The 23,138-nt window shown below is 46.7% G+C and overlaps 1 long non-coding RNA gene across 2 annotated transcripts in view; it reads left to right on the top strand.

The window, feature by feature from the left end:
• LOC140898299 (uncharacterized) overlaps positions 1-23,138 on the top strand; it is a 30,629-nt gene that overhangs the window by 1,169 nt on the left and 6,322 nt on the right. The window contains exons 2-3 of one of the 2 annotated variants that reach the window (XR_013634560.1): positions 13,110-13,322; positions 15,178-15,667. This is a non-coding gene — a long non-coding RNA (uncharacterized LOC140898299). Of the gene's footprint in view, positions 1-13,109; positions 13,323-15,177; positions 15,668-23,138 lie in introns of those variants that run through there. The other variant, XR_012154949.2, reaches the window with a different exon arrangement.

Here is a 23,138-nt window from a genome sequence, read left to right as displayed (position 1 = left end):
AGTGTTGCTGAATAGGGGATTTCATAACATAATAAAAAAGAGGCAAATTTATATATTGTGTGACAGATAAGCTCCTTTTGTGTGAAAATCCATTGGAGGTGAGATTTCATAAAGAAATCCATAGAAGTAAAGCTAGTTGGGAAAAATGGAATTATTATTGTGAAAATGTATTTTAAAATTATTTCTATTTTATTTGAAATATTTTATGGATTTTTCAATTTTTAATCAAATATTATTAAAACAAAATTTTGTTTTTAGTTTTTCTTTTTCTTCAACTATCATTTCCCCCTCTGTGTTTCTTTTTAGAAAGGATAGGAGAACTGGTTAATAAAATCTTTTATTCCATTTAATTACAATGTCTCATTTTGAATCAATGTGAAATATTTTTTCATTTAGCATAATTTCATTGAAATGATCAGAAAAATCATTTTGAATATTTTCCTAAAAATCATGTGAAAAATCATTTTTGTTGAACTTTTTTTGTCCAGCTACAGTATTGTCAGCTCACATAATATTCGTGTGAGTTTGGGGATTTTATTTTGTCTCACAATATTTGGTGATTTTTCTGAAGCCTGGCATCTCTAGTTTTGAGATTGTGCAAATTTCAGATTTCATTTAAAGTAGAATTACATTTCTAGCCCTCGTGGTTCCAGAGAAAAGTTTAAGACTATGGCCTGAGTGCTCCCTGAGGGATCAAAATGTATCAAATGAAACTTAAATTGAAAATTATGACAACATATGTTATGGCCTAAACTCGATCTCTAATCTACTAAAAGCATTTAAATTAGATATACATAAAATAATATTCAAGCAGTACACATGTCCCGGAGAAGTTTTAAAGAAAGGCAAACCACTGAACTGGTGGAAGTCACAGGCTAGGAACCTGGAACCAGAGTTTGTTGAAATGCTAAACCGGCTTTAGAGAGCAGTGTTCTCTTATGCAGGTGAAGAGAGAATATTTTCTTCTTTAGAGTTTATTCAACTAGTTTAGTTCAATGACTAGTTCATTGAAAGTTGAGAAACTGATTGAGAATTGAAAAAGCAGGAAAGCTGGTAACATTACAGCCCTGGAGGCTTTTGTGAAAACAATACCATTAGGATTCTGATCCTGCAGTCAGCCCCCTGTGCTGGTGTGGAGAGTCACGGGGGCTTCATATGGGCATTAGCATCTGCCTGTGATGATGAGCTTGCAGGAGCTGGGGCTATATGTCTAAGGAGTGAAGTGAAATTCACATGCTAAAAACAGGTTTTGGAGTAGCAGCCGTGTTTGTATCCGTAAAAAGAAAAGGAGGACTTGTGGCACCTTAGAGACTAACAAATTTATTAGAGCATAAGCTTTCGTGAGCTACATCCGATGAAATGAGCTATAGCTCACGAAAGCTTATGCTCTAATAAATTTGTTAGTCTCTAAGGTCCCACAAGTCCTCCTTTTCTTTTTACATGCTAAAAACTTACTTAAACTGGAATCAGTGTTTTAAAAGTCTGATGCTCATTGACACTAAGGCTGCTTTGGAAATGACCGTTGTTCCCAGAATGTCATAAGTCCTGAGCTGTCTCCCTGTTTCCATTCCTCATTTATTTTAAGAAATTCAATAATATTTTTAGAATATTTCTTTCAGGAAACCTAGCTTGGCTCTGAACAAATTACAGCTCCCCCGTCCCCCTATCTCTGTGGGGATTTCATTTCCCCTACTTGACTAATTGTCCTTAATGCTATGTTTATGTCATGGAGGTCACAGAAGTCAAGGAATCCTCTGTGACCTTTTCTGCTTCAGGCCCTGGGGCCAAGGCAACCAGCAGGGCCCTGGCAAGATTCCAGCGATGCACATGCATGACAGCCTTGCACACGGGGAGGGGCAGGGGGAACCCCCGCAGCTCCCAGCCACCATGGTGGCAGGAGAAACCATGAAGCTGCGGCAGCAAAAGTCACAGACAGGTCACGGCTTCCATGAATTTTAGTTTGTTATACCCATAAAATAAAAACCAGCAGGATCTTATTAAAGGGAAAAAGGCAAAATACCACATTTATTGTGAATACAGAAAGAATCATAGTAAGCAGTTAGTTATAGCTATAACATTCCATTCAGTCTCATATTTATTCACACATTCATTCATACAAACACACACACACAGGTTCTGCAAGGTTGTTATCATAGTTACCAGCCTTAGAGTTGCTCATGCCAAGCCACTGGCCAGGTGGCCTGGACATGAGGAGGGAGCAGGGCCTTGTCAGATGCTCATCTGATGCTCCTGGAAGTTAGTTTGCAGAATCAGACCCCAAAGTTCTCACTTTTTAGAGTCTATTTTTATAGGAATTTCTTCCTATGCCAGTCTATGGGAATTGCTTCATCATGCTGTTGCTGAATCAATCAGCAGATAGCACATTCCTGACGGCTCCAAGATGTTATCTTGTTCTTTGGTTCTCCCATTCTTGAGGCTGTTGGGTGGATTCCAGTCTGCCCTCCGGGGGGTCCTCTGGTTATTTCCACTTGACACCTTCTTCAGCCGATGGACACTGGATTCTTAGGCTGGCACCTCCCTGATCATTCAGTTATTATCCACACCAAGCATCCATCCACATACATCCTCTATCTCTATTTTAATGACAATTGTTAATACAACAAAAGGGCGGGGAGTCTCTGGGTGCTGTTTCTGTTGTTAGAGTATTGTTTTGAGTCTCTCTCTCTGTGAATTGCTTTGAGAACAGACTCTGTCTTAGAATGTACTAACACAGTTAGCAGCTTGCAAGTTTCACACATAGAGGGAGAGAAACAGTACCAAAAACCAAGAGACCTCTTAATTAGTAATACCCTGGAATTTGAACTATGGGGAATCAAACTCATTTGTGATTTTAATACAAAACTTCTTTAATATGATCCAACAAGTTTATTACACATCTTAGCCTTAATTATTCTACCTCCTTTTTGTTAAGTCATCTTTGGGGCTGTTACATATAACTGTACTAACCCCACCGTGAATTTACATTGAACGAGAATTAGTACTCTCTCTCCCCTTTTCATGCATTGTAGGCATAGGCACCGACTCCACCGGTGCTCCGGGGCTGGAGCACCCACAGGGAAAAATTAGTGAGCACTCTGCACCCACTGGCAGCCAAGCTCCCCTCACCCCATCCCACCTCAACTCCTTCCCCCCCACAAACAAGCCATGTCTCCACTCCTCTGCCTACCTCCCAGTGCTGTTTGGCGGCACTTAGGACTTTCCAGGAGGGAGCAGGGAGGAGCGGGGACACGGTGGGCTCAGGGGAGGAGGCAGAGAAGAGGGGGGGCAGGGGCTGGGTCTTCTGGGAAGGGGGTGGAATGGAACGGGGATTTTGGGAAAGGGATGGGATGGGGGTGGGGTGAGGGCTGTGCAGAGGCAGGGCCAGGGGCGGGGGTGGGGTCAACCACCCACCGGGAACAGTGAAAGTCTGCGCCTATGATTGTAGGTTCAAATTATTATAGATTTATTGGCTCATGAGCTCCTACAAGAGTTGCTGCAGAACAAGCCTGGTCAAATGTAGTTAGAAAGTTCTGCTTCCATTCTTCCTTCCATGTAGAAGCGGTTCTATGGTGTAATCCTGTATTTTAAATCAATGGCAAAACTTTGATGTGGAGGGATTGGATGGAGAGAGGAATTATGACTGTGTCTTGGCTAATTGACAGTAATCAGTTTAAACCATTTGTAGACCTACAGTAACAATTTGCCTTGCCCTGTTCTGGAACATTTAAATAACAGTTAAAACATTGGTTTACCAATGTATTTGGACTGGATGTATTGGGAGCTCCAGAACCTCCAGAACGTTTATTATTTTGTAGGAAACTTCCTGGATTTATTCAGCCAGCGGTTTTATCCTTTTACGGTTTTCTGGCCTAAAAAGCTCAGTCAAAGACTGATAACTCAAGAGCTGCTTGGAATAGAGATTTGGATACACAGATATCTCCGACGCAATGGAATACAATTGTATCTACTGTTAAAGAAAGCAACTGCAGACCACCTTTCAAATAAACTGGTCCCCACATAGGCTAATGGTAGAGGGCTTCCTAAATGTTGATCACTATTAGAAATTTAACTGTCTTGGTGCTACAATAGCTCATATGCTTTGGGAAATTCTGGGATGAGGTGGGTAAAAGGACCAAATTGATATTGGATGCTAAGTTGGAGCCCTCCCTCTTATGTTTTATTCTTGGACATAACCTCCATGTATCAGGAATATTTGGTAAGAAGGGGGTGTGGTTCCAGTGTGCAGCTTTGGTTACTGGAAAATTAGTCCTGCAAAAATGGACAACTCAGTCCACACCAAACATTTATGCCCAGCTCAGTGATATGGCTGAGCTCACACCTAATGAATGACCAGCATTCTGTACAGGGGGAAGGCCTGAAAAATTCAAAGACATTTGGGCTCACTTTTTAGAGGTCTATATTAATGTAGACCCTTAACGTAGGTAAGTTGCTTCTCCTCCCCTCCCTTTAGTCTAACCCTCTTTATTTACTTTGTGTGTTATGATAAATCTGGTATTTTGATATATTTGCACTATTTGGAAAGAAAGAAAGAAAGAAAGAAAGAAAGAAAGAAAGAAAGAAAGAAAGAAAGAAAGAAAGAAAGAAAGAAAGAAAGAAAGAAAGAAAGAAAGAAAGAAAGAAAGAAAGAAAGACCGGAAAACATAAACTGATCAATGCCAATGCAATTTTGCAAGCACCAAGTGTTCAAAAATCATGAGATTAACTAAAGGAAACATGAGATTTATTTTCTAAAAAAATACATTTTGGACTTTTTGGTTTTCTGAGCACTGAGATTTTCTTCTAGTTGTGTTCTCAAGTTTTTCTACTTCACCACAAGAGCAAGAAACTGACTGTTGTTAGAATGAGAGCTGAGATTCTCCTCTCACCATAGGATTGCAAGAGCTGGGGCATTAAGAGAAATGCCAGCTATTGAAAGAGTCAGGGTGAAATCAGGAAAGTTGGAGACAACCCAATGTGATTTGTTAGTGCTTTGATGTGGGAAGGAATGCCTCCACTTCTAGCTACTGCAGGTGCTTCTCCGGCTCTCATCCCTGCACTATCTGAGCACCTCCCAAGCTTTGATACGTTCAGTCTCACAACACCTCTGGAAGGTGGGGAAGGGTTTTTATTCCTACTTTAGAAGAGGAAAAGTCAGGCACAGGCAGAAGAAATGACTTGTCTGAGTTCACACAGAGCAGGAATTAAGCCTGGGTCTCTCAGGTTAACCAACACCTGAACTACTGGACTATCATTTTCTCTGCAGCAGGAGCCGCGTAAAAGAGGATGCATGCACAGATGCACACGCACACGCACACACTAAGTCAGTAAAGTCTTTCTAAGATCATCTCACTGACCCTAGCCCTGCTCACTAGGCCAGTCCTGTGCAGAGTCAGGAGATAATGGTGGACAGGAATTGAGTATATGTCATAGGGGTGAAAATGTGTCATTTTTCAGGCCTGCTCGAAAAGGTTCAGGCTGCCTCTGAATGCACGCTTTCTGTGCTCAGCTTTTTAACCCAGCTGCCCACAGCCCCTCCTTTCTCCAGGTCTGTTTGCATTTCTTAGATAAGCTTCTCCACCTGCATTTCTTAGATAAGCTTCTTCCCCTGCAGGAATTCACTTGCTGGCTGTTGGCTGCTGGCACTTCCCTTCCATCTCACTGATCATCTTGTTAAGATGGGAAATTTCTTTGGAAAATTTGGTGGCATTTTCACCTCATTTCTTCACAGTCTCCCTTTCCAGTTTCCCCAGTCCAGCTAGCAGAAATTAGAATCATAGAATCATAGAAATCCTAGAACTGGAAGGGACCTTGAGAGGTCATCTAGTCCAGTCCCCTGCACTCAAGGCAAGACTAAGTATTATCTAGACCATCCCTGACAGATGTTTGTCCAACCTGTTCTTAAAAATCCCCAATGATGGAGATTCCACCACCTCCCTAGGCAATTTATTCCAGTGCTTAACCACTGTCATAAATATAAAGGGAAGGGTAACCACCTGTCTGTGTACAGTGCTATAAAATCCCTCCTGGCCAGAGGCAAAACCCTTTCACCTGTAAAGGGTTGAGAAGCTAAGGTACCCTCGCTGGCACCTGACCCAAAATGACCAATGAGGGGACAAGATACTTTCAAATCTGGAGGGGGGGATAAAGGGATTGGTCTGTCTGTGTGATGCTTTTGCTGGGAACAGACCAGGAATGCAAGCCTTACAATTCCTGTAAAGTTAGTAAGTAATCTAGCTAGAAAATGCGTTAGATTTTCTTTTGTTTAATGGCCTGTAAAATAAGCTGTGATGGCGGGAATGTGTATTCCTGTTTTTGTATCTTTTTGTAACTTAAGGTTTTGCCTAGAGGGATTCTCTATGTTTTGAATCTGATTGCCCTGTAAGGTATTTACCATCCTGATTTTACACAGGTGATTCTTTTACCTTTTCTTTAATCAAAATTCTTCTTTTAAGAACCTGATTGATTTTTCATTGTTCTTAAGATCCAAGGGTTTGGGTCTGTGTTCACCTGTACCAGTTGGTGAGGATTCTTATCAAGCCTTTCCCAGGAAACAGGGTGTAGAGCTTGGGGGGGAGGGGGATATTCTGGGGGAAGATGACTCCAAGAGGTCTCTTTCCCTGTTCTTTGTTTAAAACGCTTGGTGGTGGCAGCATATTGTTCAAGGACAAGGCAAACCTTGTACCTTGGGGAAGTTTTTAACCTAAGCTGGTAAGAATAAGCTTAGGGGTCTTTCATGCAGGTCTCCACATCTGTACCCTAGAGTTCAGAGTGGGGGAGGAACCTTGACAACCACTCTGACAGTTAGGAAGTTTTTCCTAATGTCCAACCTAAACCGCCCTTGCTGCAATTTAAGCCCATTGCTTCTTGTCTTATCCTCAGAGGTTAAGGAGAACAATTTTTCTCCCTCCTCCTCATAACAACCTTATATCTTGAAGGCTGTTATCATGCCCCCCCTCAGTCTTCTCTTCTCCAGACTAAACAAACCCAATTTTTTTCAATCCTCCCTCATAGGTCACATTTTCTAGCCCTTTAATCATTTTTGTTGCTCTTCTCCGGACTTTCTCCAATTTGTCCACATCTTTCCGGAAATGTGGCGCTCAAAACTGGACACAATACTCCAGCTGAGGCCTAATCAGCACAGAGTAGAGCGGAAGAATTACTTCTCATGTCTGCACATCTACCAATGTGATAGCAATTCCCCTCTGCCATGTACATTGGCCAAACTGGACAGTCTCTATGTAAAAGAATAAATGGACACAAATCAGACGTCAAGAATTACAACATTCAAAAACCAGTCGGAGAACACTTCAATCTCTTTGGTCACTTGATTACAAACCTAAAAGTGGCAATTCTTCAACAAAAAAACTTCAAAAACAGACTCCAAGAAGAGACTGCTGAATTGGAATTAATTTGCAAACTGGATACAATTAACTTAGGCTTGAATAAAGACTGGGAGTGGATGGGTCATTACACAAAGTAAAACTATTTCCCCATGTTCCCCCCTCCCCCCCGTTCCTCAGATGTTCTTGTAAACTGCTGAAAATGGCTCACCTTGATTATCACTACAAAAGTCCCCCCCCCACACACTCTCCTGTTGGTAATAGCTCACCTTACCTGATCACTCTCGTTACAGAGCGTATGGTAACACCCATTGTTTCATGTTCTCTGTATATATCTCCTCACTATATTTTCCACTGAATGCATCCAATGAAGTAAGCTATAGCTCACGAAAGCTTATGCTCAAATAAATTTGTTAGTTTCTGAGGTGCCACAAGTCCTCCTTTTTTTTTTTTGCATGTCTTGCTTACAACATTCCTGCTAATACATCCCAGAATGATGTTTGGTTTTTTTGCAACAGCGTTACAGTGTTGACTCATATTTAGCTTGCAATCCACTATGACCCCCAATCCCTTTCCACAATACTCCTTCCTAGGCAGTCATTTCCCATTTTGTATGCGTGCAATGATTGTTCCTTCCTAAGTGTAGTATTTTGCATTTGTCCTTATTGAATTTCATCTGATTTACTTCAGACCTTTCTCCAGTTTGTCCAAATCATTTTGAATTTTAATCCTATTCTCCAAAGCACTTGCAATCCTTCTTCTTCCTCTGAAACTGATCCAGTCACTCATGTTGAAAAACAATCTCATGCCTGTCAGCTTCTGTCTTTTCATCATTGGACCTCAAGTATTTTACAATGGACATAAATTTCACTATCCCCATTTTACTATCCCCATTTTCACTATCCCCATGCACAAGTCCTCCTTTTCTTCCTGTGCAAAAGGGGACCAATAGCTAAAGTCCAAGCTCCATGGGCTCACTAATAGTGGAACTGGAAGTCAGAAGGGCACCTCCAGTTCTCCTTCCCCCTAGTCAAAATGTTGATCTTATTGAATGCTGTTTTATGGGGGTGGAATGCACATGGTACATCTGCCCATTTCACTCCATGCATTGCTCAGAGCCCACCCAACCCCAGAGTTTTCCAGTGGCTGCTGGACGTGGTAGCATGGAAGTCGGTCTGCAGGCAGTGGGGATGGTGCTGAAGGTGGTGCTGGAGCTGGTATTGAGGGCTGCAGCTATCAGGGGGTAGCCTTTAATTTTATTTAAAGTGAATTTTGCAATGTGGTATTACACCACCGTGGGTTCGGCTCTGGCAGCTACAGTTTTAAGCTTAACACAGTGAAAGTTACCTTTGCTACTTGCTTTAGATTTAGAGTTTTTAGGAACACAAAGACCAAAGGTAGTGACCACACATACATTTACCAATGCAAGGTTTATTTTATTTTATAAGTTTTATTAAAGTTATAATTACCCAAGCATACAGAAACTTTATACAGACCTCTGCACAAGTTACAAATATAGTTATACTTTCTTAAGAGTGTTAGGGATTGAATGGGTCTTTTATGGCTTGATTATTAGTAGAGGGATGGTTTCTGCTGGAGTCTTCCATAGGGAGCTCAATTTTTACATGTTGGGCATTTTTTTTAAATAATGTGATTTTGTTGATACCTACATTTTGTGCATGTTTATGAAAGTGTTAACCTTTTTTTATGGGTTTGCGTTTCCTGGAAACTAAAGGGATCCCAATTTTTTTATATGTGTAAGTTTTTTTAATTTTTATGAGCATTGACACACAACCTGTATTTTGTGGTTAAGACACATGTTGGAGACAGATGTGCCTTTACAGTATTTTTATAATTTACTATTAATTTTTTGTGTGGAGGGGGTAATTTTGTGCAATATTACCACTTGGTACCTTTTTTCATAATTTTATGGCATTGCCATGGACATTTAAACATTGCCCCCCATGCAGGGAAGAAATAATCACCCCATATTACATTCTGTGTCAAGACAAGGCCAACATGTTTGAACTTTGTCATCAATCTGGTATGTTTTTATTCCATCTTCATATTACTGAGAAGCTCCTTCTAGCAACAAACCCAGACCAAAGATACAGCATGGTAAGAATTTCAGGGTTAATTCATTAAAAAATAAGTAAGTAGACAGGTAGGTAGGTTCTGGTTGGGGGTTTTGGGTAATCAGATCAGGGGCCTGTTACCTGATCAAGTTTCAAGTTTCAAGAAGGAAACCTTGAAGCCCTGAGGAAGCCTTGTAGGACATTACACAATGGCATAGAAAGCAATGGAGAGAGCTAGTAAGCTACCAGGGTGGGCATTGGAAATGTGCTCATCATAGGACTCTCACTCCCTGCCTGGAGTTTCTCTGTATGAAACATTGTCAAGAATCAAATGCTCGATTTGGGGGAAATTCAGGTGAACATTAACTAGATACAGAGCTAGGATAGTCTTTGTTTCCCTCAAACAGGGTTTGGCTTCTGCCCCTGCCTTAGGGCTGCCTGACTATTCTAAGCCTTTTACCCTTTTCTGCCACGTACAATCTAGGTGTGCACTTGGAGTTCTCACTCAGATGCACGGAGAAAAGAAACGCCCAGTGGCTTATTTCTCTGCCACTTTTGACCCTGTTGCCCAAGGCTTACCCCCCTGCCAGCATCCTAGTGAACTATCCTAGTGGCAGGGCTGGACCCTGGAACGGGGGAGGGGCAGGGCTGGGAGCGTCCCGGGCAGGGGCTCCTATCGTGTGCCAGGAACTAGCTGCAAGTTCGGGCTGGGCTGGGGAGGAACAGGACCTCGTCCCCTGCATGGGCTGCTCCCAGGGCCAGATCAGAGCCACCTCCAGGAACCTCCCCCAGCAGCAGAAAGCTCTGTGGCCGCCGACCGGGAGCCCAGCTCTGAAGGTAGCACCACTGCCAGGAGCAGTGCCGAAGTCAGGGTCGCAATACCGTGACACCCCTCCCCCAATAGCCTTGAGACCCCCCATGACTCTCTTCTGGGATGGGATCCACACAGTTACAACAGGGTGACATTTCAGATTGAAAGAGCTAAAACTGTGAAATTTAAAAGACTTTTAAAAATCTCATGATCGTGAAATTTACCAAACTGGATGGGTGAATTTGGTAGGGCCCTACCCAGGAGTCTTCACAGGGGGGTAATTCACATTACAGATACACAAATGTGGATCCTCAGTTGCGCTGTTTATATCATGGCCGCTTCTTTCTGGTAGATCCATTTGAGCTCCGCGGCACACGTCTCAGACAGAACCTGGCTGCCTTTTATCCACCCGTAGCTGTTCCCATCTGCAGAGCCTGAGAAGCTGCAGAGTGAGAGAGAGTCCGTGTCACTGTGGGTCCCTGTAACAAGGAAAGGCCCAGGGGTGAGTCTTTCCTCCCCCTCCCTGTACTGGGAAGCTGGGCTCTGGTGTTGTCTTTCATCTCTAGCTTTCCTGCGGAGCGTCAGTCGAGAAGACGTCCCAGGCTGTGAGATGAGTTAGGGCAGTGGCTCTCAACCTTTCCAGACCACTGCACCCCTTTCAGGAGTCTGATTTCTCTTGCGTACCCCAAGTTTTACGTGGCTTAAAAATGACTTGCTTTGAAAATCCGACATGAAAATACAAATGTTGCCACAGCCACTATTGCTGAAAAATGGCTGACTCTCATTTTTACCATTCAATTATAAAATAAATCCATTGGAAATAAGTATTGTACTTACATGTCAGTGTATTGCATATAGAACAGTGTAAACAAGTCAGTGTCTGTCTGAAATTTTAGTTTGCACTGACTTCGCTAGTGCTTTTTATGTAGCCCGTTGTAAAACTAGGCCAATATCTAGATGAGTTGACCTACTCCTCGGAAGAGCTCTGTGTACCCCAGGGATACGTGTACCCCTGCTTGAGACCCACAGAGTTGGGGGTCTGGAGCAAGGACCATACGAGGCTGAATCCCATGGGGTGGGTGACCTGGTACTTGTTCATTGGAAGCGCCACCTTGATCTCCTGCATCTCAGCTTTCCTTTAAAAACGAAGTCTGATGGGTGAGAGGAAACCTGCACCGTGCAACCTGGGTAACGGGACAGCTTCAGGGAGCTGAGGACTTGTCCCAATGAACGGTAGGGCTGGATTCACAAGGGGACTTAAGAGGCTAATGGCCACTCCTGGCAGCGCAAGCCCGACCTTCCAGCCCCCTGCAGGCCTCGCTCTCTGTGTACAGGTTAGCGATAGACACCCCCAAAGCCTCTGAGCGTCCCTCTGGAGTGCTCAGCCCGTTCCACGGAGCACATGCAGAACTGTGACTCTAACCCCCGAGGCGCGGTCCACAGCAGCTTGTAAGATTCAATTCAGGCCAACCACTCTATTGAGAACACAGCACTTAGATATACAGAAAACAGGAATGAGTTTATTATCAAAGAACAGAGATGCAAGCGAGAGTGAATAAATACTGGAAAGTAATGGTTACATAGAAAACAAAATCCTCACAAAAGCCAGGGCTCCGATGGAGCCCCAACACGACCCTGACAGCAGCGACATGGAGGAGATGGAGGTGGAGGAGATGGGAGAATGGGAGGGCGAGGAGATGGATGTGGATTAGAACATCTCGGATTTGAGAAGTGCTGGGTGTGCATATGGCACCATACGATGCACCCACACGAGAGGGGCTTCCTCACCTCTCACTGTTTACAGAGCTAGGCATCTCAGGGGTTCTCTTATATATATTTTATTATTCCTTTCTTCTTTGCACTTACACACTTTGAGCAGATTTAGGAATGAATAAATGTTCCGTTTCCAGTGGTGCCAACAGCTCTGGGATTCGGACACGATACGGGAACAGTAGGGTAACGTGCATCAAATCTCTTCAATCCAGACAGCGTGATCAGCATGGGCAGCAGGTGTCATGGGGCTGTGGGCACTGAGGTTGCAGTGCCCCGGGGCTGGGGTCTCGCCCCCCGACCTCTGCCATCCAGTGCTGGGGCTGTGGGCTGTGGTGAGGGTGCTTTGGGCTCCTGCGGGGGAGAGGTAGGTAGAAGGGGAGGGAGGGGGGCAGAAGGGGAGTGGCGGGACCTCAGGCACAAGGGGAAGGGCCAAGGGCTACGCTTCCTGGGTGGCCAACTCACTGGCAGCCAGTGCTGATCGCAGAGTAGACAAATGATCGTCAGGCTTTGTGCTGACCAGGTCTAAGTCAGAGCAGCCTTGGGGCTGCTCTAATGTACATTCTGCTCCACATAGGCCCGGGTAAGCTGAGAATAGCTGTACTACAATGCCTTCTGGCCATGGGAAGCAGGGCAGTTGAGGCCTTTCCACCAGCCAGGGAAGCCTCTATCTGCAGGTATCCTCTGAGGGTATTGACCCTGTGACATTGCACTTCATAAGCTTTATAAAAATGTTTAAGTGTGAATACGATGTAACTGGAATATGCTTTATGCAAAAGGTCTCTATAAGTTTTGTAATGAGACCTTACAAATCTACTGAGTGTGTTCATCCTATCTGGATGAATGTGTCATTCTTGTATCTGAAATTAGGAATATGAGATATCACTCTGAGGTCCTACTGTAGTTATGCAAAGTGTGGGCCATTAATGGTGGCTTAGAATCTTGATGGCTCCCATTAGCTAGGACAACTGACTGTAGATGGCTCTGTTCACCTGCAAGCCTTCACCGCATACGTGCGGGCCAGTCCTGAAAGAATGGAGGGGGGCTCACAGGACATGTGAACATGTCACATGATACTTGAATCCGTCTTTAACCTGGTGCTTTTCCATTTAGAAGGAGGAGTGGAAACCCAGAGAGACCGTGAGAGGATTCCCGCCTTGTGCCAAAGATATCAAAGGGAGTGGAACAGAACAAAGGAGGCTGCCAGTCATAAGAAATCCCCGAGTTACCACCTGAGCTGGAACAAGGCTGTACCAGGGGAAAGGATTGGGCCCAGACTGGAGGGAGTCCAGTCTGGGAAAGAAGCTTATTGGAACATCTCTCAGGGTGAGATTTATCAGTATTCCGTTTCTTAATGTATTAGGCTTCGACTTACGTGTTTTGTTTTATTTTTCCTGGTAACTTATTTGTTCTGTCTGTTATTACTTGAAACCATTTAAATCCTACTTTTTATATTTAATGAAATCACTTTTGTTTATTAATTAACCCAGAGTAAGTGATTAATACCTGGGGGAGCAAACAGCTGGGCATCTCTCCCTATCAGTGTTATAGAGGGTGGACAATTTGAGTTTACCCTATATAAACTTTATACAGAGTAAAACGGATTTATTTGGGGTTTGGATCCCATTGGGAGCTAGTTGCTGGAGACAGGTGACCTATTGAGCAGTTTTGGGTTAAAGTCTGCAGCGTTGGGGGTGTGGCCCAGACCTGGGTCTGTGTTTGCAGCTGGCAAGCATGTCTGGCTCAACAAGGCAGGGTTCTGGAGTCCCAAGCTGGAAGGGAAAATGGGCTCAGAGGCAAATTCAGCACGTCAGGTGACAGGGCATTGCAGGTGTTCTCCTCACCCTGGTCGAATGCCTTGTGTGGGTTGTACCTGGGGGGTGCAGGGGTGGAATGAGCCGGGGACGTCTGCCCGTTTGAGTGATCCATAGCAGGCATACGAGGCACTTTTGGGGGAGCCTTGTCCAGGCCTGCCATGGGTCAGCTCTCTCAAACCACCACCCCTGGCAGCGCAAGCCTGACCTTCCAGCCCCCTGCAGGCCTCGCTCTCTGTGTACAGGTTAGCGATCGACACTCCCAAAACCTCTGAGCGTCCCTCGGGAGTGCTCAGCCCATTCCCCGGAGCACATGCAGAACTGTGACTCTAATCCCACAGGCGCGGTCCACAGCAGCTTGTAAGATTCAATTCAGGCCAACCACTCTATTGAGAACACAGCAATTAGATATACAGAAAACAGGAATGAGTTTATTATCAAAGAACAGAGATGCAAGCGAGGGTGAATAAATACTGGTAACACCCATTGTTTCATGTTCTGTGTGTATATAAATCTCCCCATTGTATTTTCCACTGAATGCATCCGATGAAGTGAGCTGGAGCTCACGAAAGCTTATGCTCAAATAAATTGGTTAGTCTCTAAGGTGCCACAAGTCCTCCTTTTCTTTTTGCAAATACTGGAAAGTAATGGGTAACATAGGATTTTGTTTTCTAACACTTTCTAGAGCCGGGGTTCTCACAAATTTTTGGCAGCCTCAGAATGAGGCTCTGACAATACTTAACTAACTGTAGGAAAAACAAACAAATAAATTACATGTGCATATTTACATAGGGACTTTTTGCAGACTCAATAATAAATATAAGGTACAGTTGTGTCTTATCTTTACTGGACCTAAACACAGAACAAACCAGTGCTTTGCACAGTCTTGTCTTTTTTGTTGTTCTTTTGCTTTTTTGGTCAAAGGTGGACGGCTGTACAACAATTCTGAACTAAATTTAAAAATGCTTTACATAATAGAAAGGATAATGACTAATAACGAAAGAATGTATCTGCCAATATGTCCAAAGTTTCTTTCACACAAAAAAAAACATAGTCAACATAGCCCAGTAATAATAATGATAACAGTAACAACAAAATCTGAGCCGTTGCTGTTGTCTTTTCAGCTTGGTTTTTGCATCATTTAACAGCTTGCGCCTCTGAAGCTCACCGTAGTAATTTGGTTCAACTTCCCTTGCACAAGTGCTGAAGGGACGTTGCACGACATACATTTCAATTTGATGAATTTCTCTCTCACACTTCAACTTGTTCAGAAATGGAGTCAGATGGCTTCGGAAACACAGGAAACTGCCTTTCCCCCTGGTGCTGAAGTGTTTCTTTTTCTTTCTATGTTTTGCTTTTCTTAGCAGAAGGTCCCAGAGGAGCCACCTGCTGTCACATTCAAGGTCATTTTCTGGCACTAGATTACCTGAAATACTTTCTGATACCCAGTCACATTTATAACACTTTCACCTCTCCCTCCCCACCCCCATGAACAATCGCAACCTACCCAAACACCACGCAGTGAGATGGCCCATAGCCACTTACAGAGCTACAATAACATGAGATGTAAACACAGTGGTTAGAGGTCTATAAAATCATGAGTAGTGCAGAGAAAGTGACTAAGGAAAAGCTATTTACTTGTTCCCATAACACAAGAATTAGGGGCCACCAAATGAAATTAATGGGCACCAGGTTTAAAACAAATAAAAGGAAGTTCTTCCTCACACAGCGCACAGTCAACCTGTGGAACTCCTTGCCTGAGGAGGTTGTGAAGGCTAGGACTATAACAGGGTTTAAAAGAGAACTGGATAAATTCATGGAAGTTAAGTCCATGAATGGCTATTAGCTAGGATGGGTAAGGAATGGTGTCCCTAGCCTCTGTTTGTCAGAGGGTGGAGATGGATGGCGGGAGACAGATCACTTGATCATTGCCTGTTAGGTTCACTCCCTCTGGGGCACCTGGCGTTGGCCGCTGTTGGCAGACAGGATACTGGGCTGGATGGACCTTTGCTCTGACCCAGTATGGCCGTTCTTATGTTCTTAGCCAAAGAATACACTTTGTGACTTGAAAGAAAACCACACCTATGTAGCTCAGCTCTGCCGGCATGGTACTATTTAAAAGGGAGCACGCATGAGGATTTATGGCATTTAGAAGACACCTTTAATACTTAACATCTGAGCGATTGTTGGGGCACTTTGGAGGCTCTTGTGGCTGCAAAACAATCAGCTGCTGGCTGCATTTGAGAAATGCTGTTCTGGAGTCTAAATGAACAAGGCCTTCCCTTAGCCACATGCAGGGGAAATGAGGTAAGACTCCTTCTCATGAGATCACTCCCTCTCAGCTGCAGAGAAAAGCTTGACAACATAACCCTGAGTTTAAAAGGTTCAAAAGCAGATGGCACATACGGAGTTTAAACGAGACACACTTATTGCTTGAGGGCCCCACTGCCTGATTTTGAGATCTTGGCTTGTTCAAGTAGGTGTGAGTTGTATAAGTGTCACTTCTAGGAGTCTCATTTTGAGCCCCTTTCGAGTGCGGTCTCTTTTCCCATCTGTCAAGGTTTCTTCCCCACTTTGAACTCTAAGGTACAAATGTGGGGACCTGCATGAAAACCTCCTAAGCTTACTTTACCAGCTTAGGTTAAAACTTCCCCAAGGTACAAACTATTTGACCCTTGGACTTCCACTGCCACCACCAAACGTTTAACCGGCTTTCTGGGAAAGTGTTGTTTGGAAACGTCTTTCCCCCCAAAATCCTCCCCAAAACCTTGCACCCCACTTCCTGGGGAACGTTTGGTAAAAATCCTCACCAATTTGCATAGGTGACCACAGACCCAAGCCCTTGGATCTTAGAACAATGACAAAAGGATTCAGTTCTTGAAAAGAAACATTTTAATAGAAGAAACAGTAAAAAGAAAAGGATCACCTCTGTAAGATCAGGACGGTAAATACCTTACAGGGTAATTAGATTCAAAACATAGAGAATCCCTCTAGGCAAAACCTTAGGTTACAAAAAGACACACGGACAGGAATATTCATTCTATTCAGCTCAACATATTTTATCAGCCATTTAAAGAAATCATAAGCTAACGCATATCTAGCTAGATTACTTACTAAGTTCTAAGACTCCATTCCTGTTCTGTCCCTGGCAAAAGCCTCACCCAGACAGACACAGACCCCTTTGATGTTCTCCCTCTTTCCAGCTTTTGAAAGTATCTTGTCTCCTCATTGGTCATTTTGGTCAGGTGCCAGCGAGGTTATCCTAGCTTCTTAACCCTTTACAGGTGAAAGGATTTTTCCTCTGGCCAGGAGGGATTTTAAAGGTGTGTACCCTTCCCTTTATATTTATGACACCATCACATACACCTCAGGTTTGCTACAGATCCACCGTCTTCCCATGTAGCACCGTGAGCTGCTGACCCCTTTCTCGTCGTTCAGATACGCACAGTCACCTCCTCCTCTTAAGTGAAACCTGCCACACAGAAGCCAGGGAGCTGCAGTCAGGCAGAGGCTGGGCATTTCACACCAGTCCCAGCCAGGGGAGCCGTTCTCCACAGTGCAGGCCTGAGTGCGGAGCAGCTACTCTCCCAGCCCCTCAGGAGCAGAGCTCAGGACAGCAGGGGCTTTGCAGAACCGCTGACTGTTCCTGACCCTCTATGCTGAGCAGCCCACAGGGGTGCTGAAGAATGGACAGTCCCCAGCAGGACAGAGAGAATTTGTTAGACTGATTGTCAAAAGGGACCGGCCCTCTAACAAGAGGGGCAGACCATCACCAGAACCAGACGACTGAGCAGGAAAAGCGGGGGACAGGAAGGATCTCGCCTCCTTGAAACACATGGAGCAGAACCAAGATGACACTGAAAGAAGAAATTGCATTCAGGGGTTTCCTTCTCCGTTGATCTATAACTCTTGAGCTTTCCATTGGGCATGGGGGAAAAAGAGAGTGTTGAAGAAGTTCCTTTGTGAAAGCATGTGTTCCTTGTTTGTAACCCTCACGTAAGTCTCCCAGAGTTCATCTGGTGTGGAGGGTGGAGCTCTAGGGACAACATGCCTCTCGGGAGATTTGGGAGGGTTCAGCACTGGTTTTGGATCCTACAGCAGCTGATCTGCAGGGTCCCACATCCTAAGGAGCATACCAGACAGGGAGTCTGTACCCCAGGAGAATGCCACAGAGGCTCGAACTCAGGACAGTGTCTGGTAGCTCTTCAGACCCAGTGAGGCTGGAAGCAGGTGGGATCCAAAGGTTGGGTCCAATACAGCAGAATGGGGACTGTCCATTGGGGAGCCCTGACCCAGCGCCAAAAGAGCCTGATTTTTCAAAGTACTGAAGTAACCCAGACCAGAGAAGTGTGTGGGGGGGTCTCCATCCCCCTCTAATGGCTGGCCTGCAAAAGAGCTTTATCAACCGGGGGGGAGTTTCAGTTAAAGAAGTGGATTCTTTCGCTCCTATGGCAGAGGCTCATGCTTCTACTGCTGAAGTCCCAGGGTTCAAGCAGCGCTGGTTTTGTGATCACACTTGGAGCCCACTGAAACCCATCGCGGGGTGTTGGGCAGCCATCACTACTGTACCCCGTTCCCGTGGGAGCCCCAGGCGTCCAGCACCTGTGAACCGCAGGCTCCTTTAACATCGGTGCCTTGTTGCGGATTCAGAGGCCTCACCAGCCAAGTCACTCAAACCTGCCGGCTGCAATCCCCAGCGGGACCTGCACCTGCCATGCAGTGCTCGGCATGCTGCCCTCTCTAGCAGCCACTGTTAACCTGAGCTCCCTGCTGCCTCCTTTCCCCAGGGGGGGTCAGACACCCCAGGGACCTTGCTGAAGAGGGCTGGGGGAGAACAGCGAGTGTCCCAGCTGAAATCCCAGCGCGCTGCGAGGGCATCTCTGGCTATGGCGGGCTCTGTCTCCGGCCCAGCACCGTGCTGCGGGGAGGAGCCGAGAGTTCAGGGACACGCCGGCTCCCATCGGTCTCCGATACACGCAGGACGCGAACGGACCAGGGTCGTGTCTGGTGGTTTCACTAGCACTGAATGGTGGATCTACCTGAGCTCAAACCGCTCAGACACCAGAATCCCCAAGCCCAGGGAATTAGTCCAGAGGGGTGAGAGAGACTCACAGGTGGTTGAATTTGGTGCCATTGGCCCATTTCCAGGGCTGACCCTGCTCCCTCCAGAGGCCGATCCAGTGGTCATAGACACCCTTATGGCGCAGCAGGAACGCCTTAAAGAAAGCTGAGGGACAGCAGGTATCATCCCCACCTCCCATGCTCCCCCCCACCGCCCCTCCAGGGCTCTGTGCTGCAGAGAATCCCAGTCACATATTGAAGGGTGCTCAGTTTATTTTCAGGGGGGATTTTCCCCTCCCTCTTGCAAAGCACAAGATCCCCCGGGCAGTCTTAACCCTCCCACCGCACACAGCAGGCCCACCCCAGTGCTCCCAGTCACCCACACCCCAAGTCCCCCTGAGCTGGGGGCAGCTGTTGGGTCTGAGCTCTCTGCAGAGACGTCTCTTCTCACAGAGCAGCCACCGCTCACCCCAGCAAGGCAGGAGGAGGGAGGGAGGCAAGCTGAAGTGGGAGGGGTCAATGTGAAAGGATCCCCTCCTCCCCCGCCTCCTCAGCTGGCTGCTCCTTTCCCATCCCCGCAACAGGAGCACTGACTGGGTTCTCAGTCCCACTCCAGCAGCCAGCAGGCCAGGAGATGCTTGAGCCAGCCCTGCCCTAGACAGAAGCTGTCTCCCTATTTGGGGAGGGGGGCAGCGGAGAATGGGCAATCCCTGTGATCACACACAGACAGTAGGGCCCTGGGCCCAGCCAGGGCTGGCGTTCAGCGGCTGGAAGTTCATTCACTCCGGCCTCCCAGCACGGGAGGGCTCACAGCTGCTCCTCACCCCACGGGGCAGAGCCCAGGTCCTGCTGCAGCAGCCATCCCTGTGCCCAGATTAGTGTCTGGCAACTCGAGAGTCTCTCACTGTTTCCTGCTCACTGTCGATCCCAGCCAGGGAGGCACCCGGGGCAGAGCAGCGGCTTCGGCTGTCGGTCCAGCTCCCTTCCGTCTCTGAGAAATAGTAGCATTTCCCTCGGTATCCCATCCAGCCGTCCGGGCACGAGGGGCTCGCAGGGGGGCACAGATCAGCTGATGAAAGCTGAGAGGTCAGCGCTGAGAATGAGACAGTCACATGGAGGGTAAGAATTGCAACGAGAATTGGGCATTTGACTGGTACAAAAATTGGTCAACTGACCAGTCAAATCTGTCAAAGAGTGGTCAGATATTTTAAAATACCAATTTATCAGAATTGGTTACCTCCCGCCAGGAAGAAAAAAGAGCAAGACGTCATTGTCTCCAGTAGGTTTAGCTTTCGATAGATATGGATCTACCTAATTTTTTAAAAAATGTACTTCACTGAGTTATTTTAGCTCAGAAAAAAAAGGCAAAACAATGAAACCAAGTTCTGGAAAACACCAGTGAGGCTCCAAGACGCAATCCGAAAGGCAGGCTGCCTCCTACCCCCAGGGCTCTCGCTGGAGCATTTGACTGCGGCCAAACAGGCAGTCAATTGACCGGCTTGCCAAGCCCATTGGGACCCCCAGCTGGGGCTGGTCCACTGCAATCAGATGCAGGGGGACGGAGACGTTTGTCACTGTAAATTTGCCTGGCAAGAAGGATTCCAGGGACACTCCCAGCCTGCGAGGGACTGACACAGCTCAGAGCATTTCACCCCAGGCACAAGATCAACAGCTGGACGTTCAACCTAGCAACAAACAGCAGGTGAACAACTGAGAAGAATGTGGGAACTTTCACTCAGGGACATGAAAGCCACAAGGGGGCGCCAGAAACCACAGCCACGGGAAGTGACCTGTTGCACTGTGGGCCAGGAATGATGGAACTTAATTCACCTCCTACCTGCAGACTTTTCTCTCCCCAAACACAGCAGCAAGAAAGGCACTTTCTGGAAGCCCTCATGGCAGTGTAACCCTTTCAGAGCCATGAAAGAGCAGCAGTGGGGTCACCCATAAGTGACACCAAAGAGGATTTGAAAGGCCTGTCTAGTTGAGAGGAGTTGGACTCAAACCCCTCCAGATGTTTTCGAGCACGTCACTTTTGTTTGCACCACAGTAACTCGGTAGCTGGTTTTCAAGCCTTCCCATGTGGCTGGCGCTCAGCGAGGAACAGACACTCTAAGTTGGGAAGAGTTAGGAAACATGGCAGCGGTGATCAGAAAGCGAGCATGTGTTCACCTCACTCACAAGGCATGTCTGACCCTGTAGATTTCACTGTCCAGTGCACGGTAGCCCACACCCCTGCCCTACTGAACTGAGCAGAGAAGTCAGTGACGAACAGTTGATGGCACAGGCTGTCTCCACCATCCATCTCCAGCTCAGATGCCACATGTTCTGCAGAGCTCCCTGCACCTGCAGGTGTGTAACCAACCCTAAGCTCACAGATTCCCACCTTACACAGCGAGAACCAATGCTGCCCATTGCAACAGCCTGCCATTACAGCAGGGAGCTGGGATTCAGGGCGCATCTGTATCCGAGCAATCTGCACCAGTATAATCACAGTGACACAGTGACATCAGGGCAAACACCTCCTGGAGATGCGCTGGAGCAGTGCGGCTCGCTCTGGTAACTTCCTGCAGCGAACTGCACCAAGGCAAGCTCCTTTGTGCACCAGTGCAGTGCGTCTGCTTTAGCGGTTTGCACCAATTCAACTACACGGACGTCATGACATCGGCACAGAGGATTCCTAATGCAGACGGACCTGGATTCAATCCCCTCTGCCAGCTGCTAAACCCTCCTGGGGCCCAGTGATCGGATACCAGGACAATAGAGAAATCCCACCCCCGACATTCCCCAGCACGCCCTGCCCCTGACAACGGGGGGATACAACAGGGTTCATGTTCATCGCAAACAGACACCCTCTGCATGAGCACACGCTGTCTGGGCAGCCCGGGGGAGTGAATGCTGCTAAGGGACCCTTCATGGCCAAGCTCAGCGATTGGGGGGTTTCCACACTGCGCTGGTGGAGGGGTCTTGACTTAATTCTATGGCTCATTTCAATAACACGGCAGCACCTGCCGTCCGGCCACAGGCGTGACCTGAAGATCCAGGAAGGCCAAGCTGGTAACCTCAGAGCAACACAGGGAAGGCAAAGGGCTCAGGGTTGCACTGCATCCTGTCCCACTGGACACCCTGGTCAGGGACTGCTTCATGGCGCCTGGCAAAGGTGACTTGGGTCCAAAGTGCTCAGAGATGGGCTGGGGGGGCTAATGTCAGTCAGATCGTCCTGACACAGAGAGTGCCCAGGTGCAGGGGTCTGGGAGGAAGATCCCCCAGGAATCCTCTGCCCCAGGGGCAGAAGCCGGACAGGCCGGGAGGAGAGAGTGAGTGTGGCAGGTCACGGGGGAATGGGATGCGCGGAGATCATAGATGGAGGGGAAGGGAGCGGGGCGGAAGCTGGGAACTCACCTGCCAGAGCAATGATGGCAGCAATCAACGCAGACCATACAACTATCACTGCAACCACAACTCTACAGGTTGGACTTTTCTTGCAGTTCCAAGGAGGGTCTGAAACAGAAAGACCCGTCAGGCAGGGCTGGGAGGACACGTCTCACTGACAGCACCGGGGCTGGAGCTGCCCTGCAACATGCACCGTTCTTGTCTAGTTTTTGTAAAGCTCTCCAACACCACTTTCTACAAACCATTACCCTCTGATCCCACTGAGGGTTTCCAAAAGTTAATGCCTGTCTCACCCACCGCAACCTGCAAGGTCTCATGCCAGCAAAGGGAAGCTGCTCCCAGATCTGGAGCTGCATTCGCATGTCCTGAGGGCTGTCCTGCACCATGGTCACCACGGGCAGGTAGGTCATCAACCTCCATCTCTGTCCCAGCTGCAGGATGGCCTCTGGTTCCTGCTCCCTCAGGCACCTGGAGATACTGAAAAAGGGGTGGGGTTGGCAGAGCAGGAGAACACCCCATGAGGTTAAGAAATGGCAGTGAGAGCCTTTTCCCTCCCTGGGAGATTATGGTGTCCCTCTGTGGGGACTCCCTTCCTGGCAGATGCTAGTGAGCTATTGAAAGAGCTCAGCCTGTTTAGATTATAAAAAAGATTGGGTGGTGACATCATTGAAGTGTTGAAGTGACTTCATGGAGAGAAAATATTGGGTATTAAAGGGCTCATTAATCTATCAGAGAAAAGCATAACAAGACCCAGTGGCTGGAAACTCAAAAGAGACCAATTCGTATTAGAAAGAGGGCACACATATTCAACAGTGAGGACGAATCACCAAAGGAAGAAACTAGAAAGGGAAGAGGTGGGAATTCCTAATGAAGA

The sequence above is a fragment of the Lepidochelys kempii genome, chromosome 14 (assembly GCF_965140285.1).
Source record: "Lepidochelys kempii isolate rLepKem1 chromosome 14, rLepKem1.hap1, whole genome shotgun sequence".
In the NCBI taxonomy this organism is placed as follows: domain Eukaryota; kingdom Metazoa; phylum Chordata; order Testudines; family Cheloniidae; genus Lepidochelys; species Lepidochelys kempii.
The sequence above is the reverse complement of the archived record's forward strand: the minus strand, read 5'-3'. Positions and strand labels throughout refer to the sequence as shown.